Below are 27,672 nucleotides of genomic sequence, written 5' to 3' on the forward strand. Positions count from 1 at the left end.
CTATGCTCACGGGGGAAATGTTCCATCTACGCTTGATTTATACGTGAGCCAGTGTGTGTGTGTGCTCGGCAAGGATGCAACCTTAACGGTTTATCATACCCGGTGACTCGTCTAAGAAAGGCAGGCACGCTTGCAAAAAATAAAAATAGAAGCATGTGGATGTTTTTGAAGTGCCCCAGCGATTTCACTTATCTGCACTTTCTTTCTAGCGCGCTTCACTCCTCGTGGCCCTTTAATCCTACCTTGCGCTTTAAAGCCAAGTCCATTAGGAATGACAGATGGAGACGGTGAACGCTAGCAAGCATCTGAGAGGAGCAAGGTCAGCTAACGGCTGTCTTTGTCGCCTGATGTCAACAAACGTCTCTCCGCCATTATGCCTAAAGCAGCTAGTCCAAATCACGGAAAATCAGGGTCGCTCCCGTTGCCAAATGTGCTGAGACTCGAGGTCGGACTTGTTTTTTTCCATTGTGTGTTGACTAACAGGAGAAGGTAGAACTCACGTGGCGTTAATGAATTTGAGTGGGAGAGGTCACCCTTGGAGGCAGCTGCCCTCGAAAAATCACTTCATCTACACCCCTGTCAGGGAACCGGCCTGACAGAATTGATTGTCGCCTACGATGAATACTGATTGGCTGCACACGCTTTTTTTGCAAAATACCTAAATCAGTCTTTTTATGACATGTAATTTGACTTTTAATAAGCAGTAGCAATTTGTTTGGCTAAGCACTTTTCTCCCCCGCCGCAGAAGACTTTTTGATTATTAGGTGCAAATGAGTTCTAGCCCATTTTGATCTAATAAATCTGCCTGCACTTGTTTTAACAGTCATTTACAACACGCAATTAGAGCGATGCGGCGGTTGGGGAAGGGAGGAGTTCAAATTTTTGCGTGTTAACAGCACGCCGAAAGAAATAGGGGGGGAAAGGCAATTAATGAGACGATGCAAGGTGAAAGGGGGCTGATGATGATGGATTCGGTCATGGTTAGATGAAGACCAAAGCGAATATTAGAACCAATGCTGTTCATGCTACCTTTAATTACTCACGTTATAAAGGCGAGACTCCACTGGTGAAGTGGATCATGCCCGTGTCAAAATCAGATACACTTCATCAAAAGCAAAATGATAAATACATTTAAGTGTTAATCAACAAGTTTCATTAACCTGGAAGGAGGATGAGAAGCTCGATTCCTGGGTGGTCAGAATGTTTCCTCGGCTGGAAGTCACATCTTCTTATCTATTCCGACTATTCCGAAATTGCAGGTAGTGGTCGCACTATTATTATCATTAAATCACTAACAATAACAGCGGCTGTTTTAAAAGAGCAGAGCGAGAGATTTCACGAGATCCATCCGCGCCGGCTTCTATCACGCTCTCCATAAGCTTTGACTGATAGCTATCAGATCAGAGTCGACGGGTGACTGACTGATCCCGACTCTCTGATCGACAGATGTCAGAACAGGCCACAAGTTAGCGAAGACGCCGAAAAAAAAAACGCAAGCGGGTGTCGTCGGGCGGAATAGTCACATTTTTGACTACTCCGTTGCTTTCAGATACGAGTTGAATTTGTGCTCTGTCTACACTTGTGACTCAAATCATTCGATTCAACTCAAAGGACTTTCCGGATCTTTGGAGTTGACTTTGGATTCTTGTTTTCCCTGTGTTCTTGTCTCATTTTTCGTTAGCCTGGTTCCTTGCGTCAACCAATCAGCTCCCTCCAGCTACTCCTCGCTGTCTGGTCAATTTACATCTACGTATGGCTTGAGGAATTGACCACTGCAATCATGTTATGCTGCATTTGTGACCTAAAATAATTTCGTATTTGAAAAATTCTTTGCATTTAACAATACACTAATAGTGCATATGTGAGCGAGAGAGAGAGAGAAAGAGAGAGCGAGAAGCAATCAAATGGAAGAGACTGTGCTCAGTGACATTTGTAAGAGGTGGGCCACACTGCAGGGCACATCTGCTAGAGGACACACAAATGCTACATGATACTGTCGACTCTGATCGCCTGACGAGCTCACATCAGACGAGAGCCGACAGTTGGGGCCGCCGTCTTGAAGTTTTTTTTTTTTTTTATGCAGAGGACACAAATTGTGTAATTGGACCGTAAAAGAGACTGACCAATTGGTAAACTGCGTATGCATTATTTATGAGAATATGTTTTCTCTTTAGAGTATTTAATCATTTTTAATTGCTGAAATTGACAGTCAAGTGTCATTAGGTCTGCTTGTATGATGCGACCGACACTCTAATTATCCTTTCCCAAACGCTTATTGACACTTTCTAGGTGGGCTTGATCTATCAAATATTTGCAGATATTGCAAGATATTTTTATGATACCAATGCAAAGTATGCATGTGAGATGCAGGTATTATTTTAGTCTCCAAGGGGTTGCCATCAAATCGTTTTAGGGAGGAGTTAGCTGGCGGTTAAGTGGCTAGCCTGTTAGCTAGTCTGTGTTGTTTTTTCTAAGCATGAATGTAAGATTGATTTGAATTCTTTTTACGTTTCAGATACAATTTAAATAGTTTTGAAATATTATTTGTTTTATTTTATTTTTTTTTAATTTGTATTTTTACTTACTTATTTATTTATTTACTTATTTATTTTATGTAGCTCCTGTACTGGATCTCGTTACAATGGGGAAAAGTACCTAACGTTTATCTAATGTTGTGGCTGATGCAAAAAAAAAAAAAAAAAAGGAAAAACCTCAGAGTCTCAAATATCTTGTCATTTAGTCTGGCGTCTGTTCTTTTGGAAGAGAGTGAAATAAATAGCTCCCACTGCAACCAAAGACTCCGCAGAGGAAAGTCGTGCACAGTACACAAGTGACTGTGAAAATATTTCCACACGTTGGAGTGACACACACTAATGAATTCTCAGTTTTACTCACTCTGCTTGATCTTCCCCAATGCCCACATACACCCCAATACTCTCCATGTCCTCATTAAAACATGTTATATTGGGTACAAGTGGATGGCGTGTGCCGGTCTAATTGTGTTGAGTGGGTGGGGTCAATAGCAGCTCCCTCCCGGGGGCGGCGTCCTTGTCGGACACGATCATCGCACAACCTCAACGCTATCGCCCTGGGCTCCGCACACGCTAACCCAGATCTGGGTCTGACTCCGATCTCCACGCCATTCAACATTTACACACGTAAGAAAAAAAGAGAAAGCCATGTCTAACCTTGAGGTTGGTCGGGCAGTCTGAGTCGAGTGTATTTTTGGCCTCGCTTCTCTCTCTGTTGCTCCGGCTATTGTTTAATTATCCTTATCTTGTCTCACCTCTTTGGAGGATCATTTCAAGCCAGCTCACTTCATCCCCCCATTTTGTTCTTTTTTTTTCCCCGCCCTCACGAAAGTACCCCATCCATCCATCCCGTTCGCTCGCTCTCTTGTGTGTATTCCGGCACCAATCATATCGCCCCTCTGACAGCTGCCACTGGCCTGACCTTGCACATTGTTGCCCGCCTGCTTGTGAAGTGATTGACGAATTGTATCCTCTCATTCATTATTGAAGGTGGAGATCGCAAGAGCGGCGCCAAGGGGTATCGCCGTTACAGCCCAGCAGAGCAGACGGCGATAAAGTGCTTGGGTGGAGGGGAGGTCATCCGAACAAACAAGAAGTATAACGGCAGGGGAGAGAAAGCAATGGATGCTCTTGGAGAACTGGATGGGATACAGTCCAGACAAGTTATGAAAGATAAAAGACTGCTGGAAACTGAATAATACAATTTTATGGAAGCTTGTTGCTTTTGATAATGCTTAGGCCAGCGGAGAAGGCCCTCGCTCGGTGCACGCCGCCGCTGGAGTCTTATGTGATTGTTTGAGAGAGGTCATCATCGTAGCACATTTCACCCGTGTGGGTGTTCTGCACAGGAAGGCAAAATATTCCTGCCGAATAGCTTCATGCCATGGCAGTGGATCTCAATGAAATGAGAATAGGCATGGCTGGAATTACTTGTGGCCTTTTAATAATTGTGAGGAAATAACCGAGACATGGCTTCATGCTATAGTGCAACATTAAAAGCCTTAAAAGGGAACTCAACCTAAAAAAATAAAAGAAATTAAAAAATAATATATGCTGTGTCGAAACACACAGCTTCAGAAAATTGGTGAGCTGTGATTGGTTGTGACCTGAGATCTGGCAATGTGATGTCGTTTTCGATCAATAACAATTGGCAAAATGGCCGCCCCCGTGATGGATAAAAAAAGGTGAATATTTGGGCTTAACTCATATTCCATATTTATCAGAAGGTTGTGTTTAGACTAGTGGGGGCACTAATAAAAAAATGTCCAAAAAAAAAAGACAAAGTGAACGTTGATGGTCCCTCGAAACAAAAATAGAAAAAAGATAATTAAGAGCAAATTTTATATTAGAAAAGGAGAAGGAAATGTATATAAGAACATTTTAAAACTCATAATTAAAATAAGTAAAAAAAAAAAAGGTCAGTGTATTTGAGCTCGGCAGTCGTACTAGTTTAGTTTGTGCAAAAAAAAAATTGTGCAGTGGCTTGCAGCTGTATTGCACAGCGTAAACATTGAAGTGAGCAAGATTATAGACGTAAAAAAAAATATCGCACGGTGTGGTTGACGGATTGTGATGTCATTCGTTCAGAGGTTTGATGGCATGTGGGTAGAAGCCGTTTTTTTTTTTGGGCTGTCATCTCTCGTAGCGTCTGCCAAGTAGGAGAGGTAGCTTCTGTTTTGGATGTGTGCGTTTTCGGATAACATTCGGTGCTCTATTTACGTCACAGCAGTTCTATATGAACGAGGATTCAGGAGATTTGCTGTACAGCTTTTACGCATTCCTCACGTGGGACTTTTTTTTTTAACACTCATCCAAAGTCAGTCCTTCAAACTGCAACATTTTCAAAAACTTCAAGCATCTCTTTTTATCGGTCGTGACAGTTTTGACAATGCACCGTTTTTCAGTCCCCCAACGATACAAACAGCGATGAGTAATATCGGCTCAGGTTCCTACAAAATCCAATAGCGAGGCTCCAGTGTCCATCATCCATTTTGAATGTTAGTAGTCCGCAACGGCCATTATTTTATGTCTATTTTCAGACGTTTATCGTGTCGCTCCTCATCGGTCTCCATTACCCATTGCCTTGTGTTTATCTCAGTTCCATCTCGAGCATAGGATAGCATTGATTTTTTATTTTTTTTCCTGAGCTGGCCCACTCGCTGGCTTCTCTTTTCAAAACACCGAGTATGTTACAACCTCGGGCATTGCTATTTACCTGTTAGCCACAGTACGTGGGCAGGAAAGTAACAGAAGCGCTTTAAGCTTCACTTCTACGACCTTCTTCTTCCATTTGCGTACTTTTCTGCCATTTTTTATGCCGTCTAGTACGAAAGAAAAACTGATAAGAATCCAAAAGCACACGTCCTTGTAATCAATTCAAATGTTAAGTTGCTGTAGTTTGGAAAAAAATAGATCAAAACTAACTCAACGTACAGTTTTCTCGATCGAAGTCCTGAAAGAAAGATGTCCTTCCGAAAGAAAGAACGACTTTGCGATTTTCTCATCCGCATTTACACACAAAAGGTATCGACGTACGAAGGTCAACCACGATTCCGGCGCGGTTGTTTCTAGAAACAGCCAACAACCGCTAATGACGAGGAACACGCACAGAGAGACGCTCATTATTTGTTAGCTCATTGGATTTTTTTTTTTTTTATTTCACAAAAAGCAGTTCTATTTTGAGGTGGGTTTTATTTTGCATGTATGCAAATGGAACTTGTGACGGGTATTTTTTTTTTTTAAGTGATAGCTACTCGGAATATCTTTAATCAGTTTGCTGTCACCGCTACACTTTGAGATAAACCGGAGTTGTGTTTGTTTGCAGGTACACTTGAACTCTCGCAGACACCGAGAAGTCATTAACAGCACTCGGCTGTCCCAGTTTAACAAGCAGGAGACGGGGCTACGTTACTTTCCGTCATTTTCATTTCTCATCGTGTGAGAGAAATCCTGAGAAAACTTTCTTCTGTTTTTGCTCTCGGGATATTTAGTAAGATATAGACTGTATAATGGCATTTCCATAACATATTTACGTACAAGTGTTCTTTGTTCAACTTTATAGCGAGAGAGAGCGAGAGAGAGAGACTTCAAAGACGGTGTAGAATTCAAAGTTCAGAGTTTCATCTCCTCACTTTTTGCAATTTGTAAGTCAATGTGGCGAGTGGATGCGTGCAGTGTATCAAACACTTGACAGGCTGTGAAACCTTTGAATTGAAAGATAAGGTACTGAGAGCACAGACTGACCAAGGCATCAGTCACTGATTGATTATTCGCTATGTCTGCGATGGCACCGACGTTGGTCGGTCGGTCGGATCGTGGAAACTACACGGCTTTTGGATTTTCAACAAACTTTTTGCGACGTACGGGTCTGGCATGGAGCTGGAAAGGATCCGATTGTTATTTTACGTGTGCACCACTGCCCAATCGTAACACCTCCACCATGATGGTGACCCTTTTCCATTAGCAGGTATGAGTCAAGTGAAGGTTGGTCCAGATTTGCTAAAACATTATGCGAGGTCTATGAATCGGGAAGTGGTTCAACGACTATCACCAACTGCTCCACTGGCAGGAGCGACACAAACCACTGCCAGTAGCTCAGTGGTCCGTCAAATTTGTCACACTTCCAAAGTGATCCAATGATAACGTTAGCTTATCCTGTTGTCGTGGACACGGCAGTGTCTCGTTATAATACCGCAATGGTGACGTCAGAGAAACCAGCCCTTCAAAACCAAAGAGAAAAGGCGATACTGCACGTTTGAACCAAAAATATAAGACCAGAAACTCGGCAGACATAACCAATGAACCGTGGTTGGTGCAAAAACAAAATGGTGGCAGTTAAGACTTTACTTTGCCCGATTGTGATAAATAGGTAATCTCCCACGCTTCCTTTCCAGGATGCCTCACGCATTAAACGTGACACTCTGGTTATATCCGCATTCAATCAGGTATGCAGACCCGAACCGGGTTTGCTCATGAATAGCTAACAGGAGAAACGCAACAATGCTCAGATTCCCACAAAATGGCCCTCTACCAACAGTTCCTGTATTGGCTGCCGGTGAAGATGGATGGAGCATAAAGGGTGAGAAAGTAATGCAACAGAAGAGTGGGCGGAGGAGCAATCAAGTGCGAGAGAGAGAGAGAGCGGTGCGATGTGGAAAGAGAAGAGGAATGGAAGATATCATATGAAGTTATTGGAAAAAGAAGGGAAAAGTCATTTCACATGCAGGCCATCTGCCAGTCTGTCTGCGAGGCTTATCAGTTTGCATGATAAACAAAGTTGATAAATGAACAGGAGCTTTTTTTTTTTTTCTTCAGGAGACGCAGAGTAGGACGCACTTGCTTTTGGTGTGTCACGATGCCACCATAGTGATTTTGGAACCATTATCATCTAGTCTGTCTTCACCTTCATTTGTCTTTTTTTTGAGGTTGCTTTTAAACAAGTGCTCCTTAGGAATTTGTTTTGCGGGTTGGTTTGTTTGGTCAGGTGTGAACGCGATGACAGAATGCGGGTCAAATCTGTTCCAAGTGAAGTGAACACTTTGTTGTGAAAAGAATGGAATTTGATGGAAAGGAACCAAAAATGTCTGACAACACTACCTCTAATTTTCATCAAGTGAAGGAAGCTTTTTGGTGGCGTATAATTACTATCTTCAAGGATAAAGGATTACTCGCTGGGTCCACGAAGGAGTCAACACCAAACCCTTTTTGCTGTTATTGACTGGATTTAACAAATATGACTCTTCTGACCTCAGCCACAGAAATATATGAAGTCGAAAGAAAATGTCTTGGCTGCCTCACCAGGCACAAAAAAAACACAAAAAAGTAAATTATCAATATTTCCAATTTTCTGTCTTTTTCAGAATTTAAGAAAAAAAAAAAAAGAAGTCTTTGTGCTTGCTTCAGAAGAAAAACATGTTTTTTCACGTTGTCGCTGGTGGATATTTGACTATTTTTGTCCCATTTTCTGATTTCTTCAGATGGGTTGTGGTTTTCAAACAACAAAAGTGAAAACAGCTTCTTTTATCTTGTCTCTTCGTGGAAAAGGCTCATCAGAAAAATGTCATGGAAATGGTTGTGATGTCTGGAAGTAGCCACAATCAGGAAATTTGAACTTTGGGGCAAATTAATGAACATTATTTTGTTTCTTAATAGGGCTTCAAGAATCTGCTACAATAGAAACACTTTGGATTGCTAATATGTTGCATTTTAGAAAAAAAAAAGCAGCTACCGAGCAATCAATTACATTTGTACACTCCTTTTTTATCCAATTAATGGAGGCAATAATCAATAAAATAACAAATTCGAAAAATATGAGTGAAAGCCCTACACTCTATAATTGACTCCATTTCTGAAATAATGCTAGCGATCAATTAATCCATTTATCAGTTTTTAGGCCCTACCCTGGTAATTCTAACATCCACAAGGAAGTACAGATAAGTGTGAGGAATTTTTTTCCATTTTAAAACAATTTTTCCCCAAATATGCAAATCGGCAATTTGACACGAAGCTAGCTGCAAACAACGCAGCAGGATATGAAAACAAAGCAGGAGCATTGTTACAGTCCCAGATATGAGGCTGAGATAAGCACAAACAGTGGATGTTGATTCAGAGGAATGAAAAAGAGCCCGAACAAAACCAACAGGTACACTAAGCCGCATGAATATCGCTCCAACTGCGCTCCTAACCGTTGGCGTGCTTGTACACCGACTCCAAATATCACACGAACAAAGTCCAGGTCTAATTAATCAAGCTCGTCGGCGGGGTGAGGGGGTGGATGGGGGGTTGGCAGCTCAACCAGCCCACTCTGCGGTTGCTCTTCCAGGCTCTGACTCTGCAGCAGTGGCGGCTAAATGTTGGCTCAGGAGACTTTTTTTTTTTTTACTTCTCGCCAAAAGTAAACACTGAAAAAAAAAACCATCCGCCAACTTCATAAACGTGACCTCGGATGCCAGGGAATCCAACGCTTCACGGAACGTTTGCATAATATTTGTGTGTTTTCCCCCAGAAGAGTTGACTGATGCAGTATATCACGATATGGAAGCAGAAATCCTTTTTTTTTTCAATGTTCATCACGCTGTCAGAGGTAGAAACGTCGCAATTTATCACAACCGAGTTTTGGGACACAAAAGTATTCTTATTAAACAACAAAGTAACGACTAATAGCACTATGAGTTATGCATCGCAGTGAGTTGTCATTGTGATGAGGCAGCAAGAGCGATAAAGCATTTCGACACTAAAAACAGAGCCGGAAAAAAAAAAAGTGAAAAATATCGCTTTGTTTACCAAAAAGAAGACCGCTCGACCTTGCTTTTAAGACACTCATTGGTTAGGAATTTGCCCATCATGAGAGTTTTGATGTTTTTGGTGCGTATCCAAGAGCAACAACCGGTAGTGCTCACACCTGCTCAGCTCACAAAGCACCAAAGGGTAAACGATTTTTATCAAATCATCTCAACAAGGATCATATTTTAAGAAAAAAAAAGAAAAAGCCGGTTGAAACTCGCAACTAGCATCACCTTGAGAGCCTTTAAGGGCTGTTTACAACTATCTTCTGATTTCTGCAGACCCCCATGAATAAAAAAAAAAAAAGACATCAGCAAATATATTCATATTTTGATATTCTTGGCCCAATTCGACATTTTATGACTGAACACTAAGAGTTAAGAGGAAGAACCAACACTGCATTTGGCTTAAGTAGAACATTCATTAAGTGAATTACAACAGAGTTTGTGCAAGACAGCGCATTATGCAGCTTCGTTTTTTTTTACGATCACATCTCAATCACTGAGCGCTTCTCAGCATCTTGGGCCGACTTTTGACTTTGACCTTTCCAGCCGCCCTTCAATCAGGCCCCGGCGATCCTCCGCCGCCCCCGCCCGTCTCGACACTTATCAGCGTCCCTTCTGTCTGGCACAACAGATGCGCACACACGCGGTGACACTTCCTGTCTTCTCTTGACAGGCTTTTATATCACGTCAAGCTGGCCGGACCCACCTCGCCAGCGCCGCCTCTTCCCTCCTGACCCCGCGACCACGCCATGATGAGATATGGGACAATCTGCTCGGTGACAGCACATAGCAGCTTTTATCGGAATGGCAAACTCATTGAACGCCAAATAATGGAAGGGCAAGGCGCAATTTAACGTATGCCTGCTTCCAGCGCCGGGGTGTGGGAATACCACAACAAAGCTCGTGCATGCGTGTGGCGGCCTTTTAAGTGGAGATGGCGTGAGACATGCTCGTCAGAACATTGAAGTCATCGCTCGCGGGCTTGGCGGCGTGAAGCAATTTTGTTCTCGTTAGACGGAGTCCATATTAGCCTCAACCGAACGTCAAGCACACAAACGCGGCGGTACTATTCTCTGGGGGGGTAAGTTACTTATAATGCAGCTATGCACGCTCTAATCACACTTGAGATTCGATCAAGTGGGCTTGGATTCTCATTGTGGCATGTCCCGACTGAATGGCAGTCAGTGAAAGCAACGTCGAAGATTGCTCGACGCTTTGTCTTTTTCTCGTGTTTTCGCTGAGGCTTATTAAAGCGGTCAATAAACAGCAATAGCTCGCATTCCTGATTTGCATTCTTGAATAAAAGTCAATATTTACATCATAATAATTTCGCAAAGAAATGTAAGTACACATAATGGTGGAATGCAATTTCAAGTGGGTTACATAATTAAGCGTGATCAATAAGTCTCCTTCACCGTGATTGGATTTTATTTAGAAGCCTGAATAGCTTTTCAAGTCCTTTGGATTCAACCGTAATTCATTTTCTATTCCAACTCAGATCACGCACATTTCAAATCATCTTTCCCAATCGAAATGACAGGAAATCACATTAATAAGTTTCATCAAAAACTTGTTTTGATGTTTTCATAATAAAACTATCTATGATCTTGTACTTGGTTACACAAAAATATAATATAATGAATATAAAATATAACATAATGGTTATATAACTGATGTATATTGACATCTATCCAGCACTGAAAAGAAATCTCAGCTCCTGGCAAAGAAAAAAAAAATGAGAATTTTTTTTATTGATTGCCTACAGTATGTAAATGCATTGCTGCATATTTGTATTCAAATATCTTTTTCTTAAACGTTTATATATGCATTTCCCATAACAATAGCATTAAGCTAGCGGTTTTAGTACACTTGTAATTCTTCTGGTTTTATGTTTTGTTGAACAGTAACTTTTAACCGGGAGTGGTAATAAATTACTCGAAGACTTTGTTGTGGTTTTGTCAATGTGTTTTTTTTGTGGTATGTCAAATAAATGTTAATTAAACCTCTCAATAAAATATATGAAGTATGCTTAGCTTTCCAAGCACGCTTTCAAAGAACGGATACAGTCTGACTGCATTTGATAAAAACAACGCAGTGCCCTTTTATTCTACTCGTCCGGGGCGGGCTTCAGATGATTCAGAACAATCCAGCTCATCTTAGGTGTGAGCGCAACAGAACCGCACCACTCATTCCATCCATAAAAGTCTCATTTACACACAGTCATTGCATTTATCCAACCCTGAAGAACTATGATGGAATGATCGTCTACTTCTTCACTTAGTGTCTTTCCTATAGCTACAGAAGCTCTTGATCTGAAGTCATTGGTCTCCACCGCTTGATCGCCAAACGACGATCACAAGGTGTCCGTCTTTCGTCCAAGTCAGCTGGGATGACTTCCAGCCTCTCCCCGACAATCAAGAGGATAAGCAGTATGGAAAAGGAATGAACAGATGGATGGAGTGCAGGTTCCTTGTTTCACGTCTGTCCTCAACATTCCATCGATCCATCAACTTCACGCAAAGGCCGAGCGCAACCCGGACTGATCGCCAGTCAATCACAGGTCAAATGTGAAGAGCGCAACGAGTGGAAATTGATCCCGTTAAGATCGGAGCAGCGTCGCGAGCAGAGTGGAAAAAAAAATCTTGCCCACATAAGGACAGGCAGTCAACGCTCGGCCGAGTTCGAGTAACCACATCACGTAACTAAAGAAACAAAACGAAGCCACGAGGTAAACACTTTTAATTAGCTGCTACACATTTACACATGCCAGTGAGACTATACCATTTAACGCTAGTGTGTCCAATTAGGCAGATAACGACAACAGTATCCATAATCAAACTTACTTTAGCGTGAAAAAAAAAAAAAATCCTCGCTTGCTTGGGTTCTTTTATCTCTTAATGCAGTGCCCCCCCATAAAAAAAAAAAAAAAATGCCGGCAATGAAAGCGACTTGACAGATGAAGATGCAAAACTTTGCTGACACAATATCAGGAGATGAATCAATGGATTTTAGTCGAAATGAATGAGGCCGCTGTTTTCATCACGTTGCGCAAAAATGGGCTTGATTGTTATTCAACGTTTGTGCAGGCAAGAGACAAGCCGAGCCAAGTCGAGCAAGGCCAAAATTAACTCGAAAAGACAACAAGGTTGCACGAGAGCGACAGACGGGAAACATTGTATTAGCGAAAACAAGTCAGGTTGAACGGAATGTTGAGGGGAACGCCATTACCATACAGACTGCGCCACTATTTTTTTATCAGTTTTTTTTCCTCACTGTCTTTGTCTTCTTCGAGGAAATACGTTGCTATGCTTCTCTTTCAATATCGGTTGACGATCTGTGTTATCTTTTCGACTAAACGTAGCAAGGTCAAAGCTCCAGCAGATTCAAAGAAGGCAAAGCTGGAAGCCCGATGACATGAGAGTCCAACAACATCACGGTTTTCCAGTTGAATGGATTCAGGCTCTAACCTTCTGACCTTTTCCTCCACACATCTTTCCTCTTTCCATGTCATTCCTGTCCTTTGGTCCATATCATAATAACACACCCCTCTCAGTGTGTTGACTTTGCATTTGGCATCTTTGGCTATCCGTTGTGTATCTACCGTAATTTCCGGTGTATAAGCCGCGACCTTTTTCCAAAATTTTTAACCCTGCGGCTTATAGTCGATATTTTTCGTGATTTTTGTGATGACTTGATCACTTTTACTCTTAACACTATTATATACAGTAAAAGCTACAAAACAAACTGACAAATAACTCATTTTCAAATCAGACGAGTAAAAACTGGTCAAATATTTTTATTTTATATCTGTATCCGTCATCATCTGTCTAAATTCTTTCCCAACAATTGCTAATTGGCACAATTGTCAATCAACCCGACACCAAATTTCCAGGTTTGAATAAGAAAATCTCGTACTAGCACCGAAAATGGAATTTCTTCCCTCCAGTTGTGTCCCGGTGCCCTTTATAGAGAACACAGAAAAAGGGCAAAAGCAATGATGGCTTTTACAGTGAAAGGGTATTCACATTTACAGATTGCCCTACCTACTATTGAGAGGTAATCAGTTCTGGGTATAAACTAACCTCACCCGCCTGGAGTCATCGGAGATGTCCAACCCCTGGCGGATATTTATAAGCGGTGTAGAAAATGGATTGTTGACAAATGTTTGTCTGCTGCCAGTTGGTGCGGCGTGTCAGATGATCTGAGTGAGTGAGGATTCCAATTTGCGGTGATATTTGACAGCTCTTTAATTCACAGGGCCCAAGCAGTGAGGTAAGGAGGGAATTACTTTGGGTTACATGGCCGCCAAGCTGATTACCTATCGACTGGTTTAAACACCCCAACGAGTAGATACGATTGTGTGTGCGTGACGGTTAATGTTTGTCGGAAGACATCGTCTACACGATTCTTATCTTTACGTTTTGGCAAATAAACGCTACAGTGTCCGATCGCCTCTGCGCTATTTATCATGCGGGTTTTATTAGAACTGACCGAACGGGGCAGCAACCGATCAATAATGTGAGGAGAATGACATCACGGCGAGAGATGGACCTGGGTTAAATGCTCATCAGTCCAATCAACTGCTCTTCTGACACTAATGACCTCATTGCCCAGCGCCAAGATGGCTGAAAGATGGGCCCGGCCCGGCCCGGCCCGCGATGAAGAACTCAATTATGTTCTCGACAAGCAAACCACAAAAGCAAACTTGCGAACACATGTCTACAAATCTTATCAAACCTCGACACAGAATGAGTTTCCGTTTAGCCGGCGTCCGCACATGAATAACAGATTCCACGTAAACGTACAAAAGAGAAGCTTACAAAAGATTGTCGATTCATTCAACACCTTTCAGCTTTCATTGGAGCGGCACAAAATGGAGATTGAAGTCGACCGCTAAAAGATGGCAGCAAAAGTACACAAATGAAAATCCACCTATTTCATTTCCCATAATAACAAAGACCTCTATTATTTCAACATAATTAGATCATAACTAAAGCTAGAAATCCTTCTCCGAATATTTAATGCAATTAAACCTTGCATTGGGAGGCGGGCCAATCCATTAGTTAAGTACTATACGTTTTGCAAAATAAAGAGCTGTAAATATTTATATTAGATGAAAGATAAACTGATTCACCTGAAAAATGAAAACATTGAATGAAAAATGTTACGCCTCGCATCATTTTCAGGAGAAAGGAAAATAACGGGAATATTCTTCTGGTACTTTATCATAGGAGTTACAGAAATGTCTAGTTCGCCATTTTACACGGTAAGTCATGACTGGAGTTGGATAATGCATATGCAACGACAATCATGATATGATGACGAACGCCGCTCACTTGATTGTGTCGCCGCCATCTTGGATTTGGACCCTTTGGTTGTTTAATGGCAAATTTCTCGAGGGTGATTATTTTCCGTAGTTTGGTAAAGCGCCAACCGGAATACCTCACAAAGCTGTAAGTACTTTCCAGCGTGTAATAATTTTCACTCCAAGCCCATGTCTCTTTCCTCGTCTTAATATAGATCACTTTTTATTATGCCCCCCATCCTTCTAACGCTTTCACTGCAGTAACTCTGTAAATTTCCCAGCGGTGAGACTAATAAAATAATTTTTTATAGCTTGATGACTGTTAAATCACAGTTACTTGGAGACAGGGCTAACAGACTGCTTCACTTTAATCACTTTTTAAATCAATTAGACACAAATTCAGTGCCTCTGTGGAACCTCATGAATGAAGGCAAAAAAAAAAAAAAAAATAGCTGGTCAAAGATGTCAGTAACAACAAATACATTCGGAACGCTTACTCTCAGTTAATACTCATTTTAATGATATTAAAATGAGAATTATTATGAGCAAACATAAAATGACAAGATTACACAGCGCTATGAAACAGATAATCGTTTTGAGTTCGGAGCAAGGTCACACAAAGTCCCAAAGTTGTATCTCAAGGCACCACTGCACTTAGTTGTTTAAATTCACACTTCATACGTGGGCGGGATCTCCAGAGAGCCACTTATTGTATCCAACTAAAAGGCCAATTCCATCTAAACAACAAGAAAGGAACCTGAGCCAGAGACGTGCATTAGCAAAGCCTTCCATTTCTCTGATTGTTAGCAATTACTAGCATCCCGACTAACTACTGCGCAAATTAACGCTGGCATTAGTCTTTACTTGTAAATGGACGGATAAAGTCCAGACAAAGTAAGCAAAACAAGAGTGGGAGGGCCAGGCAAACAGCTCTTCGGCCTCGCACGGCGTGGGCGATGTGGCGAACGGCAAATGGAAAGAGCATGACGGAGGCGAAGCGAGAGAGCGAGCACGTACTCCGCTCGGGTGGAGGCCAGACAAATACGGTGCGTTTACTGGGCTTTCAAAAAAACGTTAATTCCAAAGTCATTCCTCACGCATGTGGCCAGCTGTGTCCGAGCAGATACAAAGGCCCGCGCCCTCTCGATTCAATCAAGGCAGGTGCCGTTTCAGCGGCGACGCGCGATGAATCACGGGATTGATGATGCGCCCCAGCAAGTGGACAAGTAATTTCTACTGGCCAGGAGATGAAGGGAGGAAGGAATGGATGTTGAGGGAACTGAGGAGAAGACAAAGGAGGAGAAAGCAAAGACGAGTTAAGAGAATAGAGTGGACTGGGGACAAACGGGCCGCCGCCTTCCTCGACTCGCTAACAAGACGGCGGGATCACAATGGAGAGTTTTCCAGAACTGACTATGGAGTGTCCAAAAGAAGAAATAATGAAGGGGAGCAAGGACGCGGGAGTGGCGAGAGATGATTGTTTCAAGGAGGAAGGGTGATAAAAGGGAGACAAATGTGGTTGACGCCAAGATAAAGACCAGCCATTTGTCCTGCTCTGGGTCGCTGGAGTCCATCTCACCTGACTGGATTGGTCGCCGGCCAATCGCGAGATACATTTAGACATTGGGTATGAAGGCACTCCAGGAAGTCAAATATTTGTAAATGATCAGCCATTTTCGAGAATATACCCCCTTTTGATACAAATGAGGAATTTTCAAAGTCATGTTATTCATTGAACATCTGGGTCAGGTCGCTTGGGGTGTACCAGAAACATTTGATTCGTTCGTCAGACGTGATAAGAAACTTTCATCGCATTGGTTTTGACTCTCAGAATAATGCAAAACTGATTTCCTCTAAACGCGTGTGCATAGTCCATGCCAGAACTTATCAAATATTCAAGAGGATAACATTGCAAATGTGGATCATGCAAATTTTCCCCCCCACTTTTATTATTGCTTTTCAATGTGTGTTTGGGTTTATTGGCGAATAATAAATATAAGAAGAATGCAAAAACACTCCAGGTTTACCTGCAACCCGAATGAAGAAAAGCAGGATGAAAACGCCGTAAGTGTGTACACGATTATTTATTTGGTGCTGATCCAAATGAGGATTTGGTAGCCTTGAGTGAAGATTGACTGCGAGTCGTTCGAGAGCATCAGTCAGTCATGCTTTGTGAGGCAAAGTGCCATCACCTTTCCATACGTACGCCTACACGTAGCAACACATTGTCTCGGTCCAGTATGGCATCCTTTTAAAACCCCCGCACACTCTCTCTCCTGCCAAAGTGCTTCAGACGGAAGAAAAAAAAAAAAAAAAACAACACTCATACAAAGAGGGAGATGTCATAGTAGCCTGTCTGGGGAAAATAAAGATGATGTCGGCATAAATATGACTCCCGTGATGATTCTGCTCCCTTTTCGGCCCACTCGCCCAGAAATCAGCTAAAGTCGATGCTAATTGCCATTAACAGAATTACTACAGATTAACATTTGGGTCTTTGGGGCTTTATGATGGCAATAAAGCAAAAATGCTTAAGAACCCACGTCGCAATCCATCACGGAAATATTTAATTAGTACGCCGCCATCAAGTTAAAGTGATCTCGGAAATATTCACCAACTCTCCGGCGGATGAACTCCTGCCAATAAAGTGCCAGTGAATTGGCTTGGCGAGAAGGCTTCAGTACATATTTGTTTTGCAGTGTCAAGGCGTGAGCCATGAAATTTGAGCAAATTGCACACCAACCAACAATTTGGGAGGCTGGAAATGACACCTCGGGCCCAGTCTGAAGGAGTTGATTTCTACACCAGGGGGGGGAGTGGCCCCTCTGTAAATCTCCCGTGCCTCTATAGTTTACTAAATGCGCATCTTGGTCGAAATCCCATATAAATCAGTGGGACACTATGCCGGCCAGGGCTAAAATTCAATATGCATTGGTGCCACAGTTTCTTTTACGCAACAATATACGCTGGAAAATGATTTCAAGCTAGGACATACTTCAGCCCTCAAGTCCAGCTACTGCATCACACCAATGAATAATTCACTTTTGACACCTACAGCACATTGTTTATGATGAAACAGCCCCCAACTATAATGGCGTTAGCCTTTTAAGCTAACGCTAATATATGTACATACTATGGATAGCAGCCTTACATATTAAAATGATGAAGCCCTTGAGTGCCCTTTGGCTGCAGACATATTCCATTGTGTACTAGCTAACCGCAATGAATGCATAAATCAAAAGAGTTTCACTCAGGGATTGGGCCTTTGCCAATTTTTTTTTTGTCTACAAGGCTAAAAAAAAAAAAAGAGATAAGCCATAAGCACTTAAAGCCACGCGTTCACTGTCAGAGCCCTTAAATGTTGCCTTAATAAGAAAAAGTGAACTCACCTAACGGTGCAGATATGTCCGGGTGTCCAGCATAGAGAAAGAGAGAAGAGAAGAAAACAACATTAGCTCGACGACGCAGGAGAATATTTAACAAGTTTCATTTGTGGAAAGGCCGTAAAGAAACGGCAGCCCAAAATATGACACGGCAAAGTGAATTATGAGTGGAAGGGTACAAACAAGGCTGCGAAAAAAAATATGCCTCCATCCTCGCTCCTTTCTTCCTGCCAACTACAAAATGTACACAAATAAAAAGAAGCAATAAAAATGGAGGTGACAAAGTATTTTATAGCTCTGAACGGTGTGAGGAGATGAGAGGAAATCATTTGCCCAAATACAGAGAACTTTTTTTGGACGGACAAGTAATCAATTCAAATCATACAAATCTGATTCATCAATAAATTGACATAAAATGAAACATCTGCTAGCTTAATGCTAACATACAATGGGTTAGCCACCCTGGCTAACGATTAGCATCCAAACGACAGTATTGTTAAACTATTTTTCACCAGCTCAAATTTCACCATTAACATTTGTTAACTTTGTTAAACTCTGACGATTAAGCATTATAAGAAGAGTCGTCATTCCATTTTGCTATAGTGTCCATGTTATGTCATCAAACGATGGCCACCTTCCATATTTTTCCCAGCGAGTCATCTCATAAGCTGATTATGTTCAAACTTGGTTCCACTGTCAAAGTGAAAATCCAATTGTTATGGAATCTTGTCTCCATCTTAAAGGATCATAAATCCATTCTGAAATGGAGAGTTAGTTAGTTACACAGAACACAAGATTTTACAGGTCAATGTATCAACAGCAGTGACATGGGAAAAAAAAAAAAAAGTCCGTCCATTTATTTTCTATAGCGCTTGTTCTTATTTAGGTCACGAGTCACTGGAGCCTATCAAAGCTGACTTCGGAACCGAGGCTGGCTCCACGCCGGACTGGTCGCCGGTCAATTGCAGGGACAAACAACCCATTTACGCCCACAATAGAATATTTAGTCTTCCATCAATCTCATAATAAATCTTTAGGAGTGAGAAGACGTTAACGAATGGAAAACTTTTACGAACCCAACGCACATGCTTCATCTTAAAAAAAAAAAGCAGAATCACAATGCTGTGTGAGCCGCATAGTGACTTTGCCATTTGCGACTCTACTGAGTGAGTATAGAACCTGCATTGGGCAATCTGCCAACTTGTGCTTCACACTCTAACTGAACTGGAAAATAAGTCTCTTGCGTACACACACACACACACAAAGTCACACCAGGTAGCACACAAAGGGAGAGACCTTTCCATCAACTCTGCCGCCGACATATTAAATACAGCATTTTCGCAAAAGTGAGCATAATTACTTCTTACAAATTTCAAGCCCAGAAGAAGAAAAATGATATATGCCTGTTACAGCTCGACCTCCCACGACGCATTTGGATAAATGAGCCAATCACAGGGTACAAGTCCTCCCACAGTTTTAAAGAAATGAGCGTTATTATCCCGCCCCCACATTGTCTGTGACTACAAGTCTGCGTGCGACCGTCCATGCGTGCTTGGGATCGATGAGACAACACGAGCCTGGCGGCACTTCTTGTTTGCTGCAGGGAAAGGAGGGGGGGGCCCTAGCGAGCCTTCATTTAAGCTTGTCCTGTCAAGCAGGAAAACAAGGGACACCCCAAAGGTCAAATGCATCCCCGTGGTGTGCGAATCTTTCATGAAATTGACCATAAGTTTAACTTTACTACACTTCAGATGTAATACATTAAATTGGGACCAAAACGCCAACTAAAAGTTTGGTGAAGAAATGAGGAAAAATAAATAAAAACTTCAACGCTGACTTTGGGTTTTAGTCGAGTGTGATAAGTAGAAAACTAGAAATTGTTTTTGCAAGTAGCATAGACGGTAAAATACATAGACGGCCATATTGGTGGAGAGAAGCAGATGGAGTGAAACGAGAGATAAAGATAGCAACAAGTACGAGAGCGACCTGTGAGAGGATGGGATGCGGAAGAAATCTCCCATGAGGAGCTTGATAGGGAAAATGAGGGGCAAAGGAGTGAAGAGGGCGGACAGATTTGGGAGCTTGGTGAAAGATGAGGGCGACGCCTCGACGGAGGCTAATTAGGATGGTGGCAGCGGCGGTGCTTGGCGTGGGAAAGATATTGACCGTGGAGTTGGTGGAGGGCTCCATCTGTCCATCTTTGGCCCCGAATTCTCACTTCTATGGTTTGAACAGGCGTAGGGAGGTGGGCAAGGGGACAACTTGCAAATTTATTTGCATGAATTACGCAGGTGTCGTTCTTGGTTTCGGGGGAGCGGTCATAAGCCCTAAGATTGACTTTTCTAGAGCTCAAGATGCGTGAAACGAGATGTTAAAAAAAATAATCGCAAAATATTACAGTGGTGTTTTGAATGGAGCATTTAGAGCAACCAAATAGCTAGCTGTTAGCTTAGCGTTCTTTTGCAGTAAATTAATTGTGAGCCAAGTTTTATAAATACTCAACACAACCACTTATGTGTTTTTGGCAACAACAGCTTCCCAAACGATTATCATTACATTGATTATTGATGTGAGTTGTCTTTAGAGAGTGAACGAGTGCTACGCTAACAATAGTTAAGCAATTAAACACATTTCCTCCGAGTAGCGATAAATTGCTTTTAAAAGTCGATGCCACCTTCTGCATCTTGTGGGTCAACGGGCGAAGGTGGCGAGAAAGTCAAACAATTTTTTTTTCCAGAACCCTGCCGGGCTATGTCAAAATTAAAGGTGGCACTTTTCAACCGCACGGTCATTTAGACAATCCAGAAAAAGCAAAACAAGTCGCCTCCCTCTGTAATGTACGACGCACCAAAGCGTAACTTTGATTATAAATCTGCCACATAGATCAACAAGACCACACCACATCTAATTGTAATTAAAATTCTGTGTTCTTCAACACGATCAGAAGACCGGAAAATTAGAGCGGCAACAAGGTCCAGCAGAGCAGAAACAAAAGCCATCTAAACCTACTATGTCAAGTCAGAAGCGTACACTTCACTCGAAATAACACGAGGCTGGAAATAGTCGTGATTGCTGAATTTGAATATGATTTATGAATCCTGTTTCGAAAAGAGGTTATTCCGGGCTCTCCGACGACTATAAGCTCCCCTCTCATACATATGCAGGCAACATTTAAGCTGCTCTAAAGGCCAACGAGGTAAACGTATGAGCATCGGAGAATCCTTCACCCAGAAAAACATGTTCCCGGCTCAATTTCCTTTGAGAGGTCCAGAGGAGATAATTTGTTTGGGAAATGTATGGCTTTAAAAATAACACTTGAGAGGTCTTCTCCTGATATCTAAGTGGAACCGTTTCATGGTATTCCTGAGAGCCAAATAGAGCACTCTATATTGCATTAAAAAAACAACCCCAAAAAAAAAATCATTGGAGGATTTTGTGTGATATCGTTCTTGGACTACCTGGTCAAAAAAAAAAACAGCAAATTAGAGTAAAACTGGAAAACTCGGTTCTTTTCCAAGATGTCTTCTGGACCTTTTCATTTCATCCCCATCAAAATCCCAGACTTCCCTCAGCCCAGCCTCTTGGTCCATTTTTTCCAAGGGATGCTGAGACCTTATCTTCGAGAGTCTCTCCAGCGTGTCCTTGGTCTTCCCAGAAAACCCCACGAGAGAAGCATCCAGAAGGCATCCCAAACAGATGCCTGAGCCATTTCATCTGGCTCATCTTCATGCAAGAGGCGCTACTTGAAATCTGCTAACACAGTAGTAAAGTCCTAATTACATTAAGTACCTTTGGCAGTAACTGAGCGTTCATTGCGTGTCGTTCGAAACCTAAAGTCGTAAACTGAGATCCCGCCTATTGGTTTAAAAAAAAAAACTTTGGAATCCAGGCAAATCAAAGGTTGCTTGATTGCTAGCTAAGCTAACAAGCTTATGTCAGACATAAACACTTGAAACTTCCATGCTTTGCATCTTTCATCAAATCCCCGTTCCTCACTCTGGCACGCTCTCTAATGAGGCAGAAAACGGAAAACACGATGTACCCATCACAGAAGGAAACAACTTTTTTTTGCACTCCAGTACAACATCTTGTCTGGAAGCACTTTTCTTTCATTCTTTGGCTGATCTCAGCCTTCTCTGTCTTTGATCGATCAGAAGGGAGAAAAGTTGGATGGTGTCGGGGAATCAGGCGCTAAACTACAATTTTGCAGGACCAAACACGAGGTTGGCTCGGGGAAGGGGGGGGGGGGGTATTTCCAGCCTGCCTGAGGCTTTATGTTGATGTCACACACAGTGACGGAATGGAGAGTGAAACATCCACACACTCGGGTTCAGTCTCGGCACGAACACGGGCCTGGATGACCCATAAAAGCATTTTACATACGTTTCGGCCTGCCTAGCAACAACGCAAGCTGGATGGAATGATGTGAAATAAAGGGCAGAGGTGGTGCTAAAAGTACTTTACCATCTCTGAAGCAAATGTAAATAGCCACGGCGGCACTAATGCATGAGCACTTGGTCCGACTCGGAATGCGTTCGCCTAAGTGAACGGGATATATCGAACGAAGCGCAACCCTACATCGGTACGGGTGAACGTTCGTATTGCTGTAATGTGGTGCTTATCTCCAGATTATGCTGACTCGCAGCTATTAGGAACTTTTACATTTAAGCCGACAGGGAAGCTATTTCGAAAACCGTACGCGCTGTCTATCAGCCCATTGTCTGTCCCTTTGCATACGCCAGTAGGCGTATATAAAGCTGTAAAACGAACGGCAGGGAAGGGAGGGGAGGGGGGGGAGTAGATAGCGGAATATAATGGGCGACAGATAGTGGGGATGTCAGCATTGATAAGCAAGCGTGGCAGCCAGAAAGAAAGCGTTAGGGATGGATGATGCGGGGAGACGAGCCGACCGCGGAGGCAGTCACGCGACGGTATTGACGGCGAGCCTCGATCAAAAGCGACATAATGAGACTTGACGGAACGCGATGTGACGCAGGGGTGTGCGAGGAATGTTAGCCGCCATTGAAACAGACAGGGCGTGGATCAGTGTTATAACCATCACCCGCGACAAGCTTGTTCTGCCATACATTCAGTCAGGAGGGATTATCAAAATTGACTTGGAATAAAAGATTGGCTGCTATGACATCACAAACTTTGGCTTACTGGACAACTTTTTTATTTATGTTAGCTTATCAGCAAAAAAATTTTATTGGTGTACTGAACATTATAACATTTTATTTTTGTAGTTTTTACATAATTTTGACTAATTTTTGCTCGATTTTTGCTCCTCTCATTTATTGTTATTTGTTTATTTATTATTTACTCATCACTCCTATTTATTCATTGTTTGTGCCTTCTTGTTTTTATTTTTTTTTGTGTTGTTTACTTGTATGTATATTGTGTACTATGTCTTGTCACCGTGGGATAGTGGGAACGTAATTTGGATTTTTTTTGTGTGTCTTGGCATGTGAAGAAATTGACAATAAAGCAGACTTTGACTTTTGGCTTTAATATTGGTGTTTCTGGATTCTGGACTGCCATTGAAAGCTATAAACGTCAAATATCATTTTAACTGTTAACGAGTGAAAGTCTTTGTAAGCCTATTTATATTGTTTATATCGTAATTTCCCGACTATAGAGGGCGAGTGAGAGTAACCCGCACTCACAAAATTAAAATCAAAAACAAATAAGACGCTTTCTTTTCTCTGTACTTCTCTGATTTGCTAGTAATTTCCCCAATTAATTAAATCAATGCCATATTTTTGACACTCAAAGATAAAAAAACGTCTACATCCACATAGTCACGGAAACGACAACATGTCAAAATGACACATGCCGACATACATCATGCATTTCAACCCGGCTGCTATTGAATATGTGTCTGTGATTTCCTGCGTGCCTCATATAATGTGCGTATAGCACCTGTCCGGGAAGTCACAGCCAGCGAGAAAGAAAAGGAGCCTTACACAGTACTGAAAGGTCTCATATGCATATGCATTGCATACTAATATAAAAATGGTCAAAGGGGTGCAGAGTGTGATGGATGAGACGGGCAACGCGATCAATTTTGCAAGCAATTAGGAGATGAGGCCCGTGGCTCAATTCCGTAGTTCACCAGCAAACACACACAAGTTATAAATCACATTTAAGGGTCTATCTACACTTAACTTCAAGTTGTCAGAGACTGATTGGTGATGTAATGACAGGCTTGCAAAGGTAAAAGCTACAAGATGGTAGGTCTGAATCGGAGACGTGCAGAGAAGAAAAGTCTATTCTCAGGTAAGAGCACTTTGGCCAAGGAAGGATCGGACGGAATGGGTTTTTGGATGCATGTGACTTTGTCGCTTTGTGGATGCTCCATGCTTTTTTTATGAGTCGCTGGCATTCTGTGTCATTACTAAGAGATGGGGAGGCTAGCAAGATGTGCTAAAATGACCACTCAGTTCGCTCGGTCGCTTCGCCTTTCAAAAGGACACTTGTTAAATCATTGAGATTAAAAGAGATGGTTATAAATGTGCTAAAATGACTATTTTTGTTGGGAGGAAAAAACAAACATATTTGCATTCTCAGGTGACAGGTGAGAACAGCCACTCTCAAACTTCTATTTAGGCTTAAAAATAGATCGATTGAGCCACTCCATAGGGTTGAATTAGTTTGTGTAAAAGTATAAATTTCATTTTTTTAAAGTAATTCTTTTGTGACTTGTGGTGCTGTGAAAAATAGGCAAAATGTTTTAAATCACCGATGGTGTGCTGCGAAATATTTTAGAAAGAGTTTATTTAGCTTAATGACCAGACTTTTGGTTTAAAAAACTATCTCAAAGAATCGTATCCCATTGAAATGAATGGAAATGCGACTAATCCGTTCCAGGCTGCGTAGTGTCAGTATTGCAAACTGCGATTATCAATGCTAACATTAGCATGTTTGCACTTGCAATTCAAGGCAAAATCAGCCTGCTCACATCTCGAAAAACAAATAAGTTGGGTCACAAAATGTTTGTTAGTAGCAAGACTGTGGTTGGTATTTGATCGAAACAATGATTTGTTGTTCAGCTTTAACGCACTTCTTCAAAAGGCCTGCTGAGGTGACTTTTGTATTTGTCTCAGTTGTCAAGATATGAACATATTCTTTAAATATGATGTTTCCCCGAGGCAAGCGATGCATCGAGTGCAGCTCATGTGTGTGTGGGAGCAATTTACAGCCTGGGATCAACCAGATGCTTGTAATTGGGCCACATCTTTTTTGTTGTGTGCTTTGCAGCATCTTTATCAAACGCGTGTGCCGATATCATAGCGCCGATCTGCGAGCAGTTCCTCAACTCCAGTATCAGCTTGTGAACACCCGCCTGCTCTTGACACTATCTTCTCCCAAGTCGCTCTTGCTTCCCCCCCAAAAGCTAGAGGAAAAGTACACACTGATCAAGCGCTACTTTTTTGTAGCACCACAATAGAACTTTTTCCACAAGAACAATTTTCAAAAGCATATCGGTTTCAGTGAATAAAGTGCGTGCGTTGTTTTTTTTGTTTTTTTTTTTTAGGGGGTCTTTGTGTGATAGACTAAAAACAGCAAGTGGAAAATATGGGCTTGGAGCGTAAAGCAGAGGAGCTTTGCTGACTACAAGCTTGGCCAAACTGCAGATGGTAGTGAGACAAAATGGATCAAGTCCAAAAAGTGGGCACGGTATAAAATACTGTGTGCTAGCATGGAAAGCTAATGCAGCTACATTCAATTAGCTCTCTTTTGAACATGCACCTCTTAATACCATCGAGTTAAGCATCACTCCGAACAATACTGCGACATTATTGTTGACGAGAAGATAAATCCGGAAGAAAAAAAAAAATTATGGAATACTTGCACACATGCAAACACACTAGAGCGCCTACTGGAGTGTGACAAATGGCAGAAATATATCTTTAAAGGGTTCAGCAGTGGAAAAACAGGATTGGATGCGGCGAGATAACAATATTAGCATATATTTAAGAGACAAAAAGCTAGTGAGTGAACACACACAAAAGAAGACTACCCATGAACCCTCTTGTCACTCGCTCGTCATTTGTCTTCTCAGTTCTACATTCCAGAACTGTTATTCCAAATTCTTTGGGGGGATCCTCCCACATTTAGGAACACAGATAAAGCTGTGGAGCTTTGAGGGAGGGGGCGGCTCTGGATTTGTGGCTAAAAGTGAGGTGAAATGACAAAAGCACTATCAGCGAGACAGACTGCATGACCTCCTGTCACCTCGGTGTCAACGCCACAGAGCCTCCTTTTGACCACTCATTTAACTGCGTAGTGTGTGTGTGTGTGTGTGTGTTGTGTGTGTGTTTGACAATGATCTATCTACCCTGTGATGAATCCATCCAGTGCACGTGACCCACAGATTAAATCATCTCTACAAGGAAACTGATTAACCTTTCCCAGCAACGATGGTCTCTTTACCTGTCGATGGCAAAACGTGGGAGGAAGAAAAAAAAAAAACTAAATGACACTCTGTCATGCTTCTTTTTTAAAACTTCCAACCGCCTCAGCAGCGACTTAATTAAAAAACCTAAGCGGCATTACGAGTGACTAATGCGTAAAGCAGAGGTAAACATCGAATCGGGCGGCCTGTTTGGCAATGAAACGAACTAGCTCGACTAATAAATGCGCAGCCAGATGAGGAAAGGCCTAAACTGCGATTGTTCTTCAACGGCGTCAGCCGCGGAATACTAAAGAAGTTGATTTCGCCGAGACGAGGGGAAAAAAAGGCAGCGGAGTGAGCAGAATAATGGCCGCTGAAGAAAGAGAGAGAGAGAGAAAGAGTGAGAGAGATGGACAATATCCTAAAATTCAGCTTTTTTTTTTCTTCTCTCTCTCTTTGTCTGTCTCTCAGCGGAGGACAATGAGAACATGAGATGGGTAAGAGGATTAGTGTGAAAAGATATAGATAGATAAAATACAAGTACTGGATTCAGACATTTAAAGGACTGATGAATACCAACACAGCACATGAAAGAAGAATTAACATTATATTATTATATAGCTTGAATGGAAATGTAGTCAAATGCTAAATGTATCTAGCTCGACAAAATAAAATAATTTAGTTAGGAGGGGCAGGAACCAGAGTACAAATCTATGATTTCAAGATTGGAAAATAAATAGGGGATAAATGAGGAGATGCTTTTTAAAAAAAAATGGATGTTTATTTTCTTAACTAACAGTGGTGTTAATAAAAACGTCTTCAATGTTCTTCTCTGGAAAGAGTTACGAGAGGAAACCAGCCCCTTAGAAAGACTGCGAGCAGTGTCTGACAAACACGACAACGGCCTCGTTAAATCCGCGGGGATTTCGTAGGCTTCGGAAAACTCCAAAGCTAGTCCGTTCTTTTTCCCGCCGTCCCTTGTGATATGACTAAGAACAAGAACAGCGTTTCATGCAAACCCTTTCAGACTCCTCCTCACTCTAGCACGCTGACGGGAAACATCCACACCTACACTTCACTCGAACCATTTTCCCGTCTTTTTCGTAGTAGTCAACTCAACATGACTTTCAGCCCTGGAGAATTTTTTCTCCTCCATCGCTGTACCTGAACTGGTTTGTATATCAAAGAGCATCCAAGTTCCATCAAGTGCTCTCAGTTTGTGTGTGTTCCTGTGTGCGTTTTGTGTTGGCGCTCTCCTCGGAGACGG

At 42.0% G+C, this 27,672-nt stretch overlaps 1 protein-coding gene across 2 annotated transcripts in view; it reads right to left on the bottom strand.

Moving 5' to 3' along the window:
* Positions 1–27,672, bottom strand: part of sdk1b (sidekick cell adhesion molecule 1b) — a 138,609-nt gene that overhangs the window by 89,551 nt on the left and 21,386 nt on the right. The gene's annotated exons all lie outside the window — the stretch shown is intronic.

This window comes from Syngnathus floridae, chromosome 4, assembly GCF_059516105.1.
Source record: "Syngnathus floridae isolate MCC-2025c chromosome 4, RoL_Sflo_1.0, whole genome shotgun sequence".
Classification (NCBI taxonomy): Eukaryota; Metazoa; Chordata; class Actinopteri; order Syngnathiformes; family Syngnathidae; genus Syngnathus; species Syngnathus floridae.